The following is an 18,496-nucleotide window of genomic DNA, read 5'->3' on the forward strand; positions in this document are numbered from 1 at the left end:
CTTGCTATGGAAAGAAATCATTTTTAGAAGCAATGATGTGCTACCCTTCGTTTTTACCACAGAGGAATGAGAGGGTGTAGGAATTTTGTACTCACTTTGTATAGTTTTGGTCCTGTCTTCCCTGCTAGACTGCTAGAGTATACAGAAATGTCCTGGAGTATCATGCCAGGATGAGGTGGGGTTTTTCCTAAGAGTGGTCTTTGCTGTGCAATTTTGGCGTCCTTGATAAAAGACTTAACCCTTAATGTGCTTTTTGGAATTTTTACTTTTGAAAGTAAAAGCATGCTGTTATTTTCCCCTTTCTCTTTTACTATTAGTGAAAACACATCTGTAGTAACCATTAGCTATTTCAGAACTTATCTCTGTGCATAAAGAGACTTGTGAAATATCTGTTCCCTTTGGTAGGGAACTACATGAGTCAGCTGGTGTTGAGAACACACCTATGTTTTCCTCAACTTCATCCCACGCCCTTTTCTGCTCTAATAAATTCATGGCAGGTGGATTCAAATATGTGTGCTCCAGCTTTGGTGCCTATTCCTGAGCTGCTGACCAGAGGGAGAGGATTGAGGCACTTGGATAACCTCCCCAGAAGGCTAGCCCTTTGCTTGCTGAGACACAATGCCTGGTGTGCACTTTTAGAGCCGGTTCAGCCATCCCATCTCTTCTGCATCGTTCAGTTCATATATGGTCTTCCTTTACTTGGCCAGGTTCTGGTTAGCCTCCTTTTCCTGTACCAGAAACAGATTGATTTAACAAGAGAAATCTTTGTACTGGGAAAAACTGATGCGGAACATGTCTGGTATCTGTGCCTAACAACATCAAGGTGAAGAGTACAGTCATGACCCTGAAGAATGATAGTTAGGTATTTTTTAAATTGTGTGTTCATGTCTCTGCACATATTAGAGACCATAATTGAGGATAGGAAGTGGCTGCAAAGGGAGAGGAGAAGAATCCTTTGTAGAGAATGCTGCACACTTTCAGGTGACTGTCTCAAAGGGTGCGTGCAAGTCTAACATGGGCTACAAGTCTAGGGATGCTGACATTGAAATTGAATGTGTGCTTCCTGCAGTATGTGTTTTGGAGAGGCAAAATGGCCCTGGTGTGCCCAAGGTGCAATTGTGTGATCATAGAATATCGCAAGTTGGAAGGGATGCATAAGAATCATTGAGTCTGACTCACAGGTGATGAAACAGTGAGCTGGAGCAGGGAATATGTACAGCATCCTCAGTTTGCCTCTTAAGTTTACAGTTTGTTCTGCATCTTTCTCAGTTGCTCCTACAGGCACCATTTGGTTTTGTAGCCATTTTTTGTGGAAGACCTGCTCCTTTAGAGGTCTCTTGTTACTATGCAGAATTTTTAGTCTCCACACAGTGTTTCTGTTTGGAGTGGAACCTGTTTCCAGTTCCTTAATGTGAAAAGGAGCAGAAGGATAATTGATGTGCAATTATGAGGATCAGCAAAAGAAATAGGAAGATGGTACCTACCCCAGGACTTTGAAGTTACTCGTGCTTTAGGGTTTTGTTGCAGTTGAAAAATAAATGGCAAGTCATGTGACTGATGACAGTACACCTTGCAAATTCTCCTTTGTGGGTGCAGATCAGCTGCTGATACCAGTGGCTTGTTACTGCTGTACTCAAGTACCGTAAAGATACTGATTGATGAGTTCTGTGCAGGGTGCAAAGTGCTGAAGTTCTCTTGTGCTCCAGTGGGTTGAGAGTGTCCTACGTGCATCTTTTCTGCCTAGTCAGGATTTCCTTAAATTAGTGCATTCCCTTTGGGACATGTTGGTTGTTAAATGAAAATGTTTCTTTTCAGATATTTGTGTTCCATGTGGAGGGAAAGTGTTTCATAGCTGCTCTGTTGGAATGATGTTTCTGATATATTTGTACATGTTTTTCTTACCCTGGAGTTTCATGATGGTGGGTTTTTTTTCTCCTTTCAGGGCTAGCTGCTCAACCTAATCCATCTTGACTTACAGGTCTTCTATTGCAATTTAATAGTTGTTCTTAATCTTTTCCAGGTGTGCTTAATGATCCTGCTCCTGACACAGATCTCTTGCCACGCAAGAAGCCTGTGAGGAGGGTATGAAACAGATTGACAGCACAGTTATTTATACAGATCATTGAAAGCTAGAATATGTAAACCCAATATCTGTGCGTTACCTTCTGAGGAATTTTGCCATACCTTCAATTCTTCTGTGTATTGTAGGTTGCCTTTCTGAAGACTGGATCCACGGTTCACAGAAATCAGTGGAAGTAATCCCAGCTGACGTGGGCAACTCTAGATCGGACCGTAAACCAGGTGGTGACATGCTTGCTTAGTGCCACTGACTAGTCAAAGGTATTATCCTCACCTATTATTAAGTTCTAATGACACTTCAGGCTTTTATTTCAACCCTTCAGTGGAAAGAGGGTGGCTGAGATTGTGCTGTAGATAGAGGGTGATGATATTGTCTGAATATGCTGTAGCTGAAAACACAAAGGTGGCAGAAGGCTCAGCCTCACCCTGGGAGGAAATGCTGTGCATTAAATCCACAGCTAGCTGTGATATTTCTGAAGTGCCAGTTGTCAGCACAGTGCCAAAGGAGCAATCTGCTCAGTGCTGGCAACTTTTCTCCCCTCTGTGCCAATTACGAATGCCATTGACTAGCTAGAGAGGGAAGCTGGCCTACTCTTTGTCGGAGACCTGATAGGTGTGATCAGTGGAGTTGTGTAACAAGTGAAAGAAGGGACAAATCGAGAGGAAATGGAGGAATTCCTCAGGGTGCCATCTGTGATATAGATTACCAGGGAGGCAGAGAGGAAGTGGATTTCTTCTTTTGTGGATTAATTTTGCCAGGCTGCAATCAGTGAGCTAACATGCATTCTGCTTTTCAGGATCATAAAAAGCAATGGAAGTGCTAACATGTATTATTAACACTGTGCTTTCAGATCAGCACTGGAGAGAAATAATGGAGTATATGCCTTAAGGTTTCCAGCTACCAATGTAAAGGTCAGAAAGGTGGGGAGGTGACTTATATCAGCCACAGCTTTCTTTGCTCTCTCATCAGCTGCTCAGTACTCGCTGATGATTTCCTCATGCTCATTAGTAGTGTGTTGAAGGTCAGGCTTCAGCTTTCATTTAAAGCAAGCAGACTGATTCTAGAGGGCAGAAAGAAGTCTTAGACACCCAGAATGTCATATCTGCTCAACTCTTCCATTTGACTCTCAGAGAGATGATTTGTGCCTCACGGTTTTCTGTAGAGTTTGGGGTTTTTTCTATAAAATTGTTCACTGTTAAGCCAAGTGGGATTCATCCCCATGGGATCTGTGTTGTAGAACGTTAGGACCTGTGTATTTACTTGCACGCTAAACAAGAGCTAAAATGATACACCTCTGAGGCAGAAATAGACCCTGTTGTTTATGAAGGGCTTGATTCTGGGTCTGTTTTCCTGAATTTGTTTGCATGAATTTAAGTTTATATACCCATATTATTTATTTCAAAGTTATGCTGCAGCAGCTGGCTTTAGACCCAGCTGAAACTGTGTTTGATGGCATTCTCAACAAACAGTCTCTGCTCCGCAGTTTATGATATGTATGTGTCTTTTTATCTCATGGAAAGTATGAGCCCCACAGCTCATTTAGTGCTTACAGTTTACTGATATGAATCATTGGAGGGCTGTTGTTGCTGCTGTAAAAATAATAAATAAAAAAAACCACTCTAAGGCAGGAGAACTACGAAGGTTTTAATAGAAAAACTGCATTCTAGCAACACAAGCTGCTCTTCAGGAAAATAACATCATGTAGATGTGCCATTGTGTTCCCGAATGCTGCACAAGTTCTGTGCTATGTAGGTTTTGTATAACAAATAAGTTTAAACCCCCAAATTTGGTATGGAGATAGCAGTTCAGCTGCTAAAAATGTATCCTTTTATTATCAGTCACTTGGAAGTGAATGCATTGGTTGCATTTTTTAACCTATTTGAATGAAAGCCACATTTACAACTCAGTTTTTATGACTGATGTTCAATAATTGCAGCTGAGAAATGCTTCATTATTATCAGTCCTTTCCAGAAGTTGCACTCTTCTCCTTGGAAATGTTGACATGTGTGGTCTTTATGGAAAAGAACTGCAGGCTGTAATGGTGAACATTAAAGTAGCTTCTTAAATCTATGCACAAAATGAAATGGCAGGTATGTTATTTCATACTGCAGTCTGTAATGCAAGGATGCTTGAAATTTCACTAAAAAGAATCTCACTGTGGGCTACAGTCTATGGAAGAAATCTGAGCACCATGGAAACAACTATGAAAATTATAGTTTCAATGGAGGCAGAATTTTACACTGTCCTTTTTGAGGTGGGTTTTTCAAAAGTGCTCAGCACTGTCTTAGCTCTTCCACCAAGTTTGCTGGAAGTCTTTTCATAGGCCTTGCTAGTAGCAAAGCTGGGCCAAGATGTTACTTTTTTTAAAGTCCTGCTATCAGTGTAATATCTCTAAAGACAGAGCTCTTCATGTTTCTGTAGTTATGAGACCTATCTTACAGACCACTGTTATATTTATCCATTATTGACCTAATCCTGCACATCTTACCCAGAGTTAAGATTTAATGCTAAACCACACGCATAAACTCTGACAAGGTAGCTGTTGCATAGTTCTGCTTTCTCTGTACATGGACATTAGGTTCATTATGTTTTCTCCATGGCCTCTGCCTGCTTCTGGAGTTTGCGAGGGTGCTTGCTGCCCTCCTGGCCAGTCTACACTTCTTCCAGCTCTGTCTGTAGTGGGCAGGGGTGGCAGGTACTGCGCTTCTGCAGCTCCTTGTGCTGGCAAAGCATCCTCATCCGTTTGGATCCAAAGGTCCTGAAAGCAGATGAAAGATTAGTGTAAATCATGAAGAGAGAGGAAGCTGGAATGTAGCAGGACTTTCTGCAAAGCTGTTCTTTAAGGTGATGCCAGAATTAAAAAAAAAAGGGGGGAAAAAAACCAAAAACTAAACTCCACAAAAAAACCCACAGCATTGGATCCCAGTATCGTGTATGCCTGTCTTATGTCATTGTAGCCACACTGGCTTTACAAGAATTACTTCTGACTGAGACTGATATAACTGAGGCCAAGTTAGGTTTGAGTGTGTGTGTATTTATACATGTGTATAGAGAGAATCTTTGTTGTTACTCTTTAAGGTGCTAAAATTAGATTTTTGGCAGCAGTTGTATCACTTTATTCCAACAAAGAGACTAGCCTTTTACTAATTTACTTAGTTTAATTTTAGAAATGAAGAGCCAAAGGAAGCTCTAGTTTTACATCTCAGTTTCTAGTCCATTTCTTGGCTATCCTGTTCAAACAGCAATTACAATTTCTCTTAAAGGGAGAACTTTTTTGTTTTAATTACGTATGAATAATTCTTTGGGTTTCTAGTTTGATAAAAGCTGATAGTAATGCTTGTCTTGTATAAGGTTTGTTGGAACGACTGCAGATTGAAATTGGTGTTGAGTGGGAGAACCAGGGCTTTTGAATGTGAATTCTCAATTTGTCTAAGGTGTCTGTTTAAAGAGTACATAGCCTACTGCTTTGCTGCTCAAGCTATAAAATAGAACTGGTGTGCTTTTCCATCCAGGGACCTGCTTCCACACTTCCCGGTTTACATTGACCCGCTGTTGCAGTTTATTCAGTGTCATGACAAGTTCACTGTTGTTCCTGTTGGCACAATCGTTGCATTTCCAGGCTGGTCAGGTCAGTGTCCATCTCCTTGAGCCTGAGAGCTTCATCACTCCCTTTTGCTTCAGTCTCCAGACTCACCCGCAGAGACTCAATTGCATGCTGGTGATTATTTCTGTGGAGTCCAGTGAAGCATATGGTACAGCATTCTGTTATGTTGAGTCTGATCCAGCCTTTCTATCAAATTATTGCCCACCAAGTAATAAAAATACATTAACTTTTCAAACTTGTTTAAAACTGATACACCAGGATTTGGCACCAAGCCATTCATTAATACCTTCTTTTGAAACCTAGGGCTGGAGAGCTTTCTAGAGGTCATCTTAAAAATCTACTGCCTAAAATCTGGATTGCCTCCTGCTAAATCAGTCCCACTAGATAATGTGTGACCAGACTGCACTTAACTTCCAATAATGGAGACTGTAACCTCCAGACAATCTGGCCTGAGGAGTAATTCCCCTTAATGATTATAAAACTTTCCTAGTGTCTAACTTAGAACCTCCATGCTGCAGCCTTTGCCTGTGGCTTAATGCTATATCATCACTGTTTCGAATTCTTCCTTCTCATGATCTCCTGTTGATGTCAGCTTTAACCTGAGCCACTTCAAGCTGAATGTATATCAGTTTATTTTCTCCAGCCTGCAAGGAAAGGTGCAACAGGATGAATAATGCCCTTTTCTGGGGTTATACGTGCAAAATCCATCTGACAGAATGTGGGCAGCAGGCACCAGGCTGGCATGCAGCTCTCATATCTGTAGCACTGGTACCTGTGGGAAAGACTTTGCCTCCTCCAGTGCCATGTGCAGTTCATCTTTCTCAATCTCCAGTCTCTATCTTTTGCAGCTCATGAATGCTCTTCCCTCCCTCCCCGAGCTGATTGATTAGATCCTTAATTTCCTCTAGGGAAGAAAACGGATATTTCATATGATAGGTTTATTTCAGGACTATGAACTTTACCAAGTGCATCGGACAGATTCTTTGAATGGAAATGGCATTAAATGGTTCCAGTCGCTTTGTATCAGCTGCCCTTTTCTTTCCTTGCGAGATATTATCCTGGATTTCTGAACGAGCGCTGCTAGCTGCATGTGTTCATGGAGGTGGAAGAATGAAGCCCACTAAATCAAGAGAATTTTTTTTCAGTTTTTATGCAGCCTTCCCCTCTCCCTCTTTCTGATGCTTGCTCTTACAAAATGAAAACAGGACACCACACCATCTCTCTATGGCAGAATGGGGTGCTCTGCCAGCGCATGTAGGCCAGAGCAAAGGGTTGGGGGAGAATAGCCCAGAAAACACTGGGTCTGTGCCAGAGAGTCCATCACTGTTTTCTGTTGGCCACAAGGGCAGCAGATTGTAGCATCTTCTAAATATTTATAGTGTCGTCTTCCAGCCTCTTGTAAGAGATCGATTTTTGCAATTTACAGAAGTAGTTTGAAAAAAAAAAAAAAAGAAGCCAAGGCAGCTGTTCTCCCTGTACAGCCAGGGAGGGAGAAGTGATGCAAAGAGGGAGACACTGAGCAGGAGTTTAACTGACTTGCTCTGAACTGACGCCTGGAGATGCCTAATCCTCCCTGCTAAAGGTTAAAGGGAAGGTCATCTTCCCAGGGTAAAGCTGGCCATTGTTAATAGTCCCCTAAGTGCATTGCTCCGAATTAGAGAGAACGCTGACAGCCAGAACTGGGACTGCAGCCTGTGTCTTATTTAAGCCTAATGCTGTAACCAGTCCCTTATCCCCTTATGTGGAGCTCCAGTGGTGATATGTGGCCCAACCTGGAGTGATGGCTTCCTAGTGTAACAGCGAGTACAACTATGCTGCTATTGTGATCACATTTTGAGGGTTCAGAAAGGACCTCAACCCTGAATGTTACCCCAGAGTTGGTTCCCTGGAAGCAGTATACAGGTGCTAGTTACAATCGGGTAATCTGAGAGGGGTGTCACGTGTGTGAGTGCAGAAGCTAACCTGTAACTTTAAGTGCATCACATGCACATCCCCAGAGAGTGATAGCACTGCTAGAAATAAGAAAGGTGGAATTGGTACTGGAAGACACTACAAGAGATCATTCAGTAGGAATCAAGGGGCTTATGATTTGCAGAGCTGTTTAACATCAAACCAGTACTTACCCTGAAGGGCCTTGTTCTTCTTCTTCACAGATTCCAAGTGCTCCGAGGATTCTTTATAGGCTGTCTTAAGCTCAAAATTTTCAATTGTGTACATTTCTTCTGGGAACTATCCACTTCCTCCTGTAGCTTTTTGCATTTTTTGTTGCCATTCTGCTAGCATCTTATTAAAGGCTCTCTGCTTCTTGGCCAGGGCAGCACAAGCAACATTGGCCTGGAAAGATAAAGCCAAGCATTCACTGGACACAAGTTTCCTTTACACTTCACTTCTCTGCATGTCCTGCCAGCTAGTCACAGTTAAATTGGCAGCCACTCTAATGACTGGCAGAGTTTCTCTTGGTCACTCTGAATAGATGATTAAAATGTTTACAAGGCTTTCTTTCCTCACCATTAGGAATTTAACAAGATCACCCAGTTCCCATCAGTGTGATAGTCTTCCTTGCTCCTGTGGTTATAATGATGCTGCTGTGGAGCAAATGTTTTCCACTTCACATATTCCTTGTGCAGATGTGCTGTTAGTAATTGCCTGGGTTGATTAGTGTGACTCTTTCTATTTCAAAGACAATTCTGTTACAAACAAGATGTTATTCAGACTATTTTAGACTGTGTTTAACTGCTTGTCAAGAAAGGAAAGAATAAAGGTACATTTTTCTTTCCTGGGATCTTTTAATCACAAATATTCTACATATCCTTATGATCCACACGTGCATTCAGATACCATGGTGACAAGCACACCACAGGAACCATAGAATAAAGAACTGCTTCATTAAAGAAGTGATGGTAAAACAGATTTTTTCAGTTCAGTAATGTAATGCTGTATGTGGGATTTTCGGCTCTTGAGACCTGTTCTAAAGCTGACTGCAGTCATTGGCAGATACCCAAGGACTTCAGTGGATTTGGAGCAGCCTTTGTGCCTATTTTAAGTAACATTTTTATTCAAATGTCCAACAGTTGCACTACTATTCATGCTCTTACACAAACACTAGCAAGAGTAGAAGTACTAATTTAATGAAAGAATGTTCGTTGCTAGTGTTTAAACTACATGTTGTTTAGAACTGCTTTGAGTATGGTAGTTAATAACTAGTGGCCAGCCCACTGGTACTGTAACACCGAAAAGTTCAAAGCAGGATATCATTAACCTTAAAAAGAAGATGAATACCTTGCCTTGCAGTAAAGGAGGGCTTTTGCTTTAGCTGTACTCTTGTTTCTGGAAGTCAGCTAATGAGCTTACGAGAAGCATGCTGTGTGCTCCTAGGAATTAGCTGCGGCTCTCATCTGGGTTTTCTCTTGATGTGATAAATCTTAGCCTTGCTTTTCATGGCCATACAGATTACTTGGCGTTTATAATAGAGACATCTTAAAATATTCAGAAATAAGGAACCAGTCCAAAGCTGACCTGAGTTAACAGAAAGACTGCCAGGGCTTCCAGTACCAGCTCTTAGATCTTGCTGGTCAGGCTTGAGCTGGATGCACTCTTAAATGGCTGCATTTCTTGCCTTCTCAAGGTCAACAGTGAAGTCCTCCACTTTTTTTTTTTTTTTTTTTTTTCTGTTTTGTTCTGAAGCCTCTGCTTAGTTTTCTCTGTACTGGAAACCCAGGCTTGGACTGATATGGCTGTCTTCTCTGCTTTTTGAAGCCTCACAGAGCTTTGTCCTGAGGGAAGGAGGGCAGAAATATCCTGGTGAGTAGTTCATAGAGTGAGGAGTGGTAGGAATCAGCAGCCCTCATCTCCTAGACCACCATCACTGTTTTCACCAATGAAAAGGTGAAATCCTGGCAGCAGTCTCAGAAGAGGGACTGTAAAACCATTACTAGGATATGGCTGGTTCTTCCCCCCACTGGTAGATATGGCACACTGGGCTGCAGCTCAGGTCTGTATTACTGGATTGTTACCTGGTGATAGATATTTCCACCTTCCATTCAGGTAGGATGTTGTCCAACGGCGAAGTAGACTCCCTCCCTTGTGAATATCTTTGGGTCTCTACAAAGTCATATGGAGATGTAGTAGCTTATTCTGTTTGTCTCAGTTTGTTCAGGCACATACTGACACCCTCCAGATGCCTTGGCTTTTGTTGCTGTTATGTGAAAGCACCTTTGTTTGCTGTGTTAGAGAGACTGCTTACAAAGACTGGGTCACCTTCGAGCCTGTAATACCAGATCTCAACGACTGGATTCTAAGAGGTTTAATCTGGTTTGATGCTCGCTTTATTCTTAGAAAATGCTAGTGGCTTTTGTAGAGCTGCTGGAAGAGTAAAGTCCTTGTTGGAATAAAGAAAGGCTATCCAAACTCAAGCCTTTATCAGAAAGGATTGGTGTTGGTTTTCTGTTGTCAGGGTGCAAGTGTTAGGTCTCAATAGTTACTGCTTATTATTGCAAGTGTTATTTTCTTCCTCTTGACTGGAGCCTTTCACTTTCTGTCTTGCCAAACTGAGTCCTGACAGGTCGCATCTATAAGCTGTGACTCGGGACCCAAACTAAATAATGACACTGCTGAAAGTCCCATCCCAGAAAGCTCAGTGCTCACTTGGTTTCTTCCAGCTCTGGTTCTTTCAATGGCATCCTGTACTTAGTCCTCCAGACTGCGACTTCAATATTGAGTTTAGAGACTAGGTGCTGCAGTTCGGCTTTGCTCTCCTCCTCTTCCTCCAACTACTCTTTCATCACATCCAAATCATGCTTGGTGTTGGCCAGGCTCACTACAGCAGCAGTGCAGGACTAGAGATAGCACAGCCATTACTATGCGTCTGTTGTATTGGAAGGATGAATACACTGACCTCACTCCCAGAACGGGAGTGCCCCACTTGAACAACTCCGTTCTGTACCAGCTAGAAGCATCTCAGGCTTCAAAATATCTTCCTGGTCAGGAGCCAAGTTTCTGTTCCCCATACCTGTTTTTTGCTGTACTGCGGTGAATTGAATTGAGCTCATACAAGTGAAAACAGAACTTGGCTTGTCATCATCACTGTTTTCTCTCAAACAGTGTTTCAAAAGAATTATGACAGTAAACCCATTTCATGATTGTTCTGAACACAGAGAGGATTCTTGCCAGACTTTTGATATACAGGTGCAGTACTGGAATTACTCTTTGGAGACAAGCAGAAATTTCCAAGATGCAGGTGTCAGGCAGAGAGCTGAAATACTGGTATATTTTGAGCCAGACTTGTGTGATCTATGCAAATAAACTGCTGTGTGATCCACTGAATGGGCAGTGGACTGAGAACCAAGAGGTGTGTTCTGTTCTTTGCTGCTGACTCATGGGAGATAACTTATTTTCGTATCCATACAAGGCTCATGCCCACCACACCGCCTCCAAGATCAGCTGGTAACAAGCCCAGAGATTAATTTGGATGAGAAAGTTTTCCTTTGTGAGAGCTAACACAAAAGATTTGTTACTCTGAAGTGGACAGCATGCAAAAGAGCAGGCACTGCATATCCCATGACAGCAACAACCTCTGTAAGCAGTTGATGTTCCCCAGTACCTTTGACGCTTCATCCAGCTGCCTCTTGAAGTCATCTGCCTGCAAGGGGAAAGAACACTTTATGTGGACAATCTGGTAAAGCTTGCTCTGAGATTCCTCTGCTCCCAGCTCGCTTGGCTGTTTTCAGCTGTGAGAAAACTGCATGAAGAAGCAGGAGAGGAAGTAATTCAGTCTGGCTGGAGAGAAAGAGGAGGCTAGAAGTGCAGGGCAGATTTGCTAGAGGAGACAGGGCAGTGCTTCCAGAGCTGGATGAAATGTAGGCAAGAGGAGGATCAGAGGGAGGTAACATTGCACAAAGCTGTCAAGGAATTTACCTTGGAGCCTGATGGAATTAATTTCAGCTTGGCTCTTCTCCACCTCAGCCAGCTGGGCATTGGCTTCAGACAGGTTATCTTCCAGCTTGTGAACATGAGCATCTGAGTTCAGCTGTAAGAGATAAGTCAGCCATACAATGCTGAGTAAGGCTTGAAAGGCTAAAATATCCTCCCTTTCTTGCAAACTCAGTTTGTTCCAGTTGGTTGTAATTACAATGAGATGACTGTAATAGCCAGGGGGAGTGCAGAGTGCCCTGATCTTTAGTGAGGGGGATGCCCACTCCATCAGCCAGGACAGGCAGCGTTCAGCACCACCTGCAAACAGCTGTTTTCTGGTATCTATATACTATATCTGGAGTATATAGCTCCCCTGCAGAAGGCTGCATGCTGCCTAGCACTGATGGCTGCACCTGTGGCTGCATTGGTATTTTGTTGAGGAATTCCTTGCTGGTGTCTCACTCTGTATTTCTGCAGAGACTCCGTGCTTGCACTGAGGTTGTCCATCTCTGCTTTTGTGATGTATTTGTCCATATCTAGCTTTGCTTTCACTCTGGGGCTTCTCCATGAGCTCTGTCATCTCAGCCACGGCAACAGTGTGCTTCCTGCACAGCGTAGAGCCCATGGCCTTGCTCTGCAGGGCTGCCTCCCCCAGCTCAAGGAGCAGTTTCAGCAGCCCAGCTTCCGCTTGCAATTCTGTTAGACCTGAGAAGGGGCCAAGTATGTGTTGTCAGCTGGGATCTGGCAGCCCTGGAGTCTCAGTAAGGCCCTCAGGGATGCTTTATAAGAAAGGCTTCTGGAAGCCTTTTATTTAGCTGTAATAGTCTCTTTATTTGGGACAAATCCCATCTTTGATAGAAAGTCAGTGGCTGGTATTTTCCAGAGAGATTAACCATCTCTATGCCTCCTTGCTAAAGCTCAGAGTAATTCTCTGGACTGCAGGCCATCTGTTTTTCCTTGCAAAACAATATAAAATGCACCTAACAGTTCTGCCGCCTCTTTTTACAGTGTGGTTCTGAAGTAGCAACTTTCTAATGAATCTCTGATACCCTTACACTCCAGCTCTATTGGAATGACAAAGCTCACGGTGAAATTCATGGAGTCTTGGTGCTTTGCCCCTTCCAAGGAGACGTTGTGAGGTCTGCAGGATCTGGCCCGCTTACAAGCTCAGAGAAGCTGCTGAAGATGCTTCTCCTTTGGAGAGTCCCATTGATGTCTCTCATTCTCTGAGGAGAGATAAGATGCTCAGATGCTGGGAAGGTGTCTGACCTGAGTGGTTGTTGCAACACCAGCTTCTTCCAGGCAATCTTCCTTGTTTCTCCACCTAGTGGGAAAGAGGAGAAGAAATTCTTATTCTGTGCCAAAGAGCCTAGGTATATTTAGAAGCATAACCATTTTGGAAACAATGATAGCAAGTGTGAGGTAGAGGGAACAGGAATTCCCAAATCCTATGCTCTGCTTTAACTGACATTGCTGCTTTTTCTGTCACTGGACAAGTTCCTTTACCTTTTGTTTTCCCACCTGTGCAAGGTGTTGAACAGCACTGACCTATCTCCTGGTATGGTTGAGAATTAATTAGCTCGCATTTCTAAAGTGAATTGAAATGGAAATGTTACTTATTATTGTTGCTATTAATTTGTATTAGTCATTAGAATGTGTTCAGAGCATTCTGTTAAAATATAACCTTTTGGGGACTAAGTTCTCTTCAGGCTTTTCCATGTTAATGAATCTGATTATATATTTAACAACTACATCCTGGCAATTTACTTAAGATTTATTAGAGTAGATCCATCCACCACTACAGAACTATTAAAAGTGGGTGGAGTTATTTGATAGCTGAAGCACAGGACGGAGAAATGCCCATTTTCCCTGACCTGCTGCTCTGCTTTGTGGAGGACACTGCCCTGTCAGTAACTGCCTTCTTCAGAGGTTTCTGTGAAAGGACTAGCATGTGCAGTTTATAACAGTGAGTTTGCATAGGCTAAAACTAGAGTTCAAGTATGTTGTCCATCTTATTACTCTTTCATGAGGAATTTTCGTTTTGAATTAGTAGTTTAATGTCGTCAGGTCTTTTCAGAGGTGTAATCACTCCTCTGAGGAGTTTTTTACTCCTTAGATTCTGTTACCTGTGTTCTTAAAGCACGTTCAGCTTCCAGGTCATCTTCCAACTACAATATATGGGCCTGGAGGGTGCACACCAGAACAGCAGTGTCTATAAACAAGAGATGGGAAAGAAATTTTGGAAATACAAACAATAATCCTAATTTCTTTGCTCTCTTTTCTATATATTTGTCAGCTCTACTGGATTTTTCTTTCCTGGGAATGATCTACAGCTGGGAATACTGAGCCAAAAAAGCAGTTGATGTTCCCCAGTACCTCAACTGGAACCAGGAAAGACCTGGCCAGGTGTCTCAATAGACAACTGATGTTATCTGCAGCATATTTCACTTCCTGTATCATGTTGGAATTTGGCCTTCAGGAATATAATCAAGCTGATTTGGTTACTTGAAGGAAATAGAGGCTTGTTCATGAAATAGCTGCATTTTAGGTTTGTGGGTCAAGCTTCTGTTGAAACACTGAGTTTTTAGTTAAATATTTAGGTACTAAAATACATTGAATGAAAGAAATGTTTGAATTCAGAATGGTAACACTGTGCATCCAGTGAGCTGTGGCCTGATTCCTGGTTTTATTTACCAACTTTCCTTCCATAGTGAGGAGGAGAGTACCTTGCAGGAGCCTTTGGCATTAATGTGGATGAAAAGGTCTATCAGCCATCTCTGCTGGCTGCTTGCAAGCAGAAGAGGAGGTCCCTCCAGCTTTCTTCTGGCCATAGCAGCGTGGCAGGAGATCTGCGGTGAGCATACAGTTCCCCAGACTTCAAAGGAAGTTGAGCTTAGAGTGAGCGGATAATACATAAGACAGGTTGGATCTCAGAGTTGGCTGAACTATTGATTCACTGGAAGCTAAAAAGGCAAATGTTTTCAAGCTGAGGAGTTTTAGAAGCTCATCAAGAAGTAGTCAGAATCTGCTATAGAAAAAAAGAAGTCAAAATCTACCTGGGGAAAAATAAATGCTAGATCTCAGCTGGTTCTGTTATTTAAGACTTGTAAGAGTAATAGGCTCCAGACTCCATTTTAACAGGGTAGGTTTAAAAGGCCTGCATTAATCTTTTATGCCAACTCAGCCTTACCGAAAAGACAAAGCTGTGTAAGCAAGCTGCTGTGGGGTAAGAAAAGGTAGGATGTTCCAGCAAATTAATTGAGCCAAATAAGTGTTTCTACTCTGTAGTGAACAGGTTAATCTTTGTTGAAAGTGGGTTGAGGTCCTGTCTCCTTAGTAGGAGCACATAAGTCCCTTTTTCCTTTGTTGAAGCTTCTCCTTACCCCATCATTAATTAGTCTGAGAGTAAAGGCACAAGCACCACAGGAAGCTGAGTCTCCATTTGCAGCTCTGAAGGACTAACACCACCAGCACTTGGTTTTTCTTCTGCGACTTAAGTGTCCCAGCGGCCTTGCTCTGAAGGAGTATCTGGTACTCCCTGTGGAGTGCTGTGTTAGAATCTGAATTAGCAAAGCTTGCCAGTATTTATTAATGATTGTACACATTGCCTTAGCTACTTAGCTCTTTAACTAGGTAAATTAGTGGTTTGGATACTATGGAGTTGGATATTTGTATTCCAGGAAGTTAATTTCTAAGGGGAGTTTTGTCAGAGAAGTGCTGGCAGACCCATCACTAAAGTAGTCAATAGAAACACTAAAATAAAGTTCTAATTTGTGATAATATTTTGCGTTTCTAGAACAGTTTTTATCTGAGGATCATAAGGCCTTACATAAACATGAATCATTTAAGTCTCGTAAGTTCCCAGTGATTATACACATTTTATATGTGGGTGAGTGTGGAAGATGAATTACAAATATTAGACAGTGAGTCAGAGCAAGACTTAGGAAACAAAATCCTGTATTTCTGATTCTGCTTGCCTGAACTACTGAACTGTACCTCTGTTTGTCATTGGGTTAATACTGCAGAGATCACGGTGTAACTGTGGATTTTCCCAGTACCTTTATGATCAAGGGACTTTTCAGGTGCAGCTAATGCTGTCAGAGCTATGATATAGCACAACTGCACCCAGTAGGATCCTCTACCCTGGGAAATTCTGTTACAATTGACACTTACTTCCTTAGAACATCTTCCAAGTTTCGCTCATGTCATCTCACTGAGGTTAGCAGTTGTCAGTTTGAGGTCACCGTGCTTTATGATGAGCCTTTTTCACCTTGCCATGGATCCTCTTTTCTTGTTCCCAGTTGTCCTCCAGCTAGTTGAACAAAGCTGTGAAAAATAAGTTTGTAACAAACATGTAGCTGGTGTTTAGCAGAAGGGCCCAAAATGTCAAAAACAAAGACCAGAGAGCACCATCTAAAATATAGACCATAGCAACTGCACCTCACCTCATTCATCTGAGTGGTAGGTTTGCTGTTGTTCTTGGTCAGGTGGTTCACCTTGTTCTTGTCACCTTGCGGTGTTCTAGGAAGGGAGAGATCAAGACTAGTGCACTGGGTTGGGTGAGAAACTAACTACCTTGCCCTGGCAACAGACTGAAAACCCAAAGAATAGATTCATCTGAGGTGCTTCCTGAAAGCGGCGTGCACTTCGTGTGTGTGCATTTTCAATAGGCTCACAGGAACTCAGTCCAGCATTGACTCTTACAGAAGAATCGTGCTCGCCCTCAGCGATTCACATAGTTCTTTCAGGCAGTGGCACAAATTGGCAACACTTCACTGTGCTGCCATGACTTAATACCTAGAAAAACACGTCCCCCTTCCTGTTTGTGCAGCACACTGTAGTCTCACAGTATTTAAGCAAGCAGACAATGTTGTTTTTTCCTTTCCCCAGACTGGGAGAAGAAGAATGGGAGAGAGAGTAAAGAAAAATGGAGCACTTACTTCTGCCTGATGAACTTCCTCCAAAGCCCTCTTCTTTTGGAATTCAGTGACCGAGTCATTCTGAGCAGAGGGATCTGAAGTCAGAGTTCGAACTCTGTGGTCTAATGCCTGGAGACAGGAAAAGGAACATCACACAGGTTTTGTAGATCACACAAGCCGTTAGCGGCATTGGGACAAAATGTCACTGGAAACTTGTATTTCTTTAGAAGGAATCTGAGATTCAGTTAATAAATTCTGAGACATATGAGGCATCTGTGAGTTTAACATCCTGTGGATGTTAACACTGACTTCAGAAGAAGCAGCAGACAGCCACGTGGCTCCTACAATACCAATTTAAAACTTCTCCAGTTATATTAAATAAAAAACAGTTCAGGTGCAGGAGAGGGAGAAGCGTTCCCCAAGGCTAGGTGGAAAGGAGTTACATGGCTGTGAAGAGGGGCACTTTATAAGTACAGGCTGACCAGCATTGCCCTGTAGAAGTGGGTATAATTAATGAAGAATGTAGAGGAGATGCAAATGTCTTTATGTAGAGGAATCCCTAGAAACCGTGGTGTAAATGACTATTGCTATGGGGTAGAGGGTAAAGTGTAGAATTGAATCCATCCCAGGTCATATGAGATGCTGGAAGACAATATAAGAAACTGTAGGGGAGATCAGCTGAGTGACTCTGAGCATCCCAAAGGGTGCTCTGACTGGAGGAGCAGTAATGGTTGTCAGGATTTATTTCTCTGAATGATGAAGTCAAAAAAAACCCTTCTGTCATGCTTCATACCTGCTTTTCCGTCTCAGTTTTAGCCAAGGAGGTCTCCAGCCCTTCTAAGTCACATTTCTAATCACCAAGTTAATCCTGCAGCATCCACTTGCTGGCACTCAGCTCTATTGTATCCAGGATCTGGCTCAGTAGGTCCATCTTTGATTTCATTGTTTGGGCCAGGCACTCCTCAGCGTTCAACAAGTTATTTTGTTCCTCATGAAGAGGCAGAAATCCGGTGTTCGTCCTATGGAAAGCTGCTACAGCTCCTGCCTCTTACTGCAGCAAACTTCCATTTGCAAGAAATGCAAGATTTTGCCTCTTCTGCAGAGTTTATTAAGATTCTGTTATCATACCTGTTGTTATAGTTGATCTGAATCTTCATGACTCAGGCCATAGCTTTTTAAAGTTAAGCATCAAAAAATCTGTTTGTACATACATAGATCCTTAAGGAACAGTTTGCATTTTAAAAAGATGCCACCCTGACTTGCTGTAGATCATGCTGAGCATCAGTGGTTGACAGGAACAGAACTTGGGAGTTGTGACAACAGCTCCTTTGCTTTAATCATGAGGCCTTTCAGTCTCCTCTGGTTTTGAAGGGCTTAACTTTATTTAAGATACAGTCAGGCTGTGTGTGATTCTCATGCATCATCCCCATATGCTATTTATTCATTCCATATTCTGAAAAGGAGCCTCTTATGAGTCATTTGAGAAAGCCAATACCCTGACTAAATGAATGCTAAACCTTTAGCCATCCTATTGATAACACTTGGCCTGCAGTTGCATGGGGAGGTCATTCCTCTCCGGGCTGAGGGTGGCTGGCTGCTCCTCTGCTCTTTTGTGTGGACTGAGAGCTCCCGAGTGTGCCATGATGCTTCTCACATCCAGTCAGTTCCTTCAGTTACATTTCTTCCTCCTGTTGTGCTGTATTCAGCAATGGCTTCACCTGGAAGTAAGGAGTTCAAGCAGTGAGGTTCCCAAAACAAGCCTTGTCTATTATAATGGTCCCTCAAAGCCCTGAGGTGGTAATTTTATTATCAGATCCTGGTGTTTTTTGCATACCAGTGGGAGGCCTGGTGTTTCCTGAAATGCCTGTTTAGTGCAGAGGGTTTCATATCTATAACGCAAAACAACTCCTAGAAAAGGTCGTTATGGTTCACAGAAGCAGATCTGTGTGCCAGTATAGAAATCAGGACTGTATTGCAGATTCT

At 42.5% G+C, this 18,496-nt stretch overlaps 1 pseudogene; it reads right to left on the minus strand.

Annotated features, from left to right (window-relative positions):
* Window positions 1-359: 359 nt before the first annotated feature.
* Window positions 360-18,496, minus strand: part of LOC102058028 (myosin-16-like) — a 33,020-nt pseudogene continuing 14,883 nt past the window's right edge.

The sequence above is a fragment of the Falco cherrug genome, chromosome 4, assembly GCF_023634085.1.
Source record: "Falco cherrug isolate bFalChe1 chromosome 4, bFalChe1.pri, whole genome shotgun sequence".
Taxonomy (NCBI): domain Eukaryota; kingdom Metazoa; phylum Chordata; class Aves; order Falconiformes; family Falconidae; genus Falco; species Falco cherrug.